General features: G+C 58.4%; 1 non-coding gene across 1 annotated transcript in view; it reads right to left on the minus strand.

Annotated features, from left to right (window-relative positions):
• LOC126197372 (small subunit ribosomal RNA) overlaps positions 1 to 615 on the minus strand; it is a 1,909-nt gene extending 1,294 nt beyond the window's left edge. Inside the window, exon 1 of the ribosomal RNA XR_007539740.1 lies at positions 1 to 615. This exon is cut by the window's left edge and continues 1,294 nt beyond it. This is a non-coding gene — a ribosomal RNA (small subunit ribosomal RNA).
• Positions 616 to 2,500: the final 1,885 nt, after the last annotated feature.

Raw genomic sequence — 2,500 nt, forward strand, 5'->3', positions numbered from 1 at the left:
CGCTATTGGAGCTGGAATTACCGCGGCTGCTGGCACCAGACTTGCCCTCCAATAGATACTCGTTAAAGGATTTAAAGTGTACTCATTCCGATTACGGGGCCTCGGATGAGTCCCGTATCGTTATTTTTCGTCACTACCTCCCCGTGCCGGGAGTGGGTAATTTGCGCGCCTGCTGCCTTCCTTGGATGTGGTAGCCGTTTCTCAGGCTCCCTCTCCGGAATCGAACCCTGATTCCCCGTTACCCGTTACAACCATGGTAGGCGCAGAACCTACCATCGACAGTTGATAAGGCAGACATTTGAAAGATGCGTCGCCGGTACGAAGACCGTGCGATCAGCCCAAAGTTATTCAGAGTCACCAAGGCAAACGGACCGGACGAGCCGACCGATTGGTTTTGATCTAATAAAAGCGTCCCTTCCATCTCTGGTCGGGACTCTGTTTGCATGTATTAGCTCTAGAATTACCACAGTTATCCAAGTAACGTGGGTACGATCTAAGGAACCATAACTGATTTAATGAGCCATTCGCGGTTTCACCTTAATGCGGCTTGTACTGAGACATGCATGGCTTAATCTTTGAGACAAGCATATGACTACTGGCAGGATCAACCAGGGAGCTGCGTCAACTAGAGCTGAGCAGCCGGCCGCCCGGGAGTGTGTCCCGGGGGCCCGCGCGAACACGCAAGCGTCCGCTCAATTATTCTGCAAACAGGAGGAGGCTGGGCTCCCCTGCACGATACACCTCGAAACCCTCTCAGGTCCCGGCGGCGCGCAGCGCCGTCCTAAGTACTTGGTCGGGTTCGAGAGAGGCGCAATCGCCCGGAGATAGGCGAGTAGACGCTTTCAGTGCGACCACCCGTGCTCCCAACTGAGCTTGCCGCTGCCGACAGAGGCCCGGGAGCGTGCTGTCGTGGTGTTGCCGGCGGGAGACAACACGCGGCCACAAACAGTGACCGGGCAGCTCCAACGCCAGCGCCACAGAGGGGCAGAGCCCCACTTGGGTGCCAAAGCGAACTCTCCCAGCACAGCGCACGCGCCAACACATCCGCACAGCTGCGATACAAACCACCTGCGAGAACCGCGGGGGCGACCGAGCAGCAGACGGCGTCGCGGCGCCGAGTGCCGGGCGGCGGCGCATCCTCAACGCACACAGTCCTCAATCGGACCAGCACACTGCAGATGTCCACCGCGCTTCGCACCGGGCCCGGGAGGACCCACTTTGGCCGCACGGCGCCGCGCGCTGGGTGCGCCGGCACGCAGATGCGCCGCCTGCCGCCTCCGTCAGCCGGCGCGCCTGCCACTGGGCGCCCCCACCAGCCGGCTGCCGCGCGTGCGCCCACGCAGCGCGCGGCCAGCACGCCGGGCGCCCCCCCCTCACCGGCCGGGGACGGTCCCACCCAGCCACCGCCGCGTATCGCTTCATACCCACATGCCCACTCACGTTCGTGGGTATGACGGGTGTCGCTGAAGCAACCGGTTAATACCTGTACCGATCGTCGATATCAACGATTCACCTCCAGCGCGAACAACCGCGCAACAACGGATTTCCAGTTCATTTGCGTAACTTGGGCAGCAAACGTAGACATCCATCTACATTTGCGACTTCTACGAGTCTTGCATGCCTGGATGTTGTGTGTCACGACGCACTCCATCAGCATACATACACGCTGCGACGTGTGCACGAAAGAACACGTGGAAGGTGGCCAGCGTACGTATGCGAATGCCATTGCACAGCTGCGAAGCGCATTCAACACGCGAACTCCTGACCGACGAGCTAGAGGTGACAGGAGGGGAGGGGGGGGGGGGGGCGGGGGCGATATACGTCCTATTGCAGTACACAATACAGTGGATAGCGGGACCATGTGGAAAGTAAGCAACACTCGCAAGATGTGAGGGTACGCACCGTAAAATGAATCAATACGCAGAACACCACAGTGTGCGCGAAGTGAACTATGTTGAGATGGTTGCAATTAGGCAACGCTACACGAATTCCTAGATTCATATAACTAACAATTACAGGGCAGGTTAAGGCGCAACGTGGGTTAGGTTAGGGCGCAACGTGGGTTAGGTTAGGGCGCAACGTGGGTTAGGTTTGGGCGCAACGTGGGTTAGGTTAGGGCGCAACGTGGGTTAGGTTAGGGCGCAACGTGGGTTAGGTTAGGGCCCAACGTAGGTTAGGTTAGGGCGCAACGTAGGTTAGGTTAGGGCGCAACGTAGGTTAGGTTAGGGCGCAACGTAGGTTAGGTTAGGGCGCAACGTAGGTTAGGTTAGGGCGCAACGTAGGTTAGGTTAGGGCGCAACGTAGGTTAGGTTAGGGCGCAACGTAGGTTAGGTTAGGGCGCAACGTGGGTTAGGTTAGGGCGCAACGTGGGTTAGGTTAGGGCGCAACGTGGGTTAGGTTAGGGCCCAACGTAGGTTAGGTTAGGGCGCAACGTAGGTTAGGTTAGGGCGCAACGTAGGTTAGGTTAGGGCGCAACGTAGGTTAGGTTAGGGCGCAACGT

This window comes from Schistocerca nitens, chromosome 7 (genome assembly GCF_023898315.1).
Source record: "Schistocerca nitens isolate TAMUIC-IGC-003100 chromosome 7, iqSchNite1.1, whole genome shotgun sequence".
NCBI classification, from domain to species: domain Eukaryota; kingdom Metazoa; phylum Arthropoda; class Insecta; order Orthoptera; family Acrididae; genus Schistocerca; species Schistocerca nitens.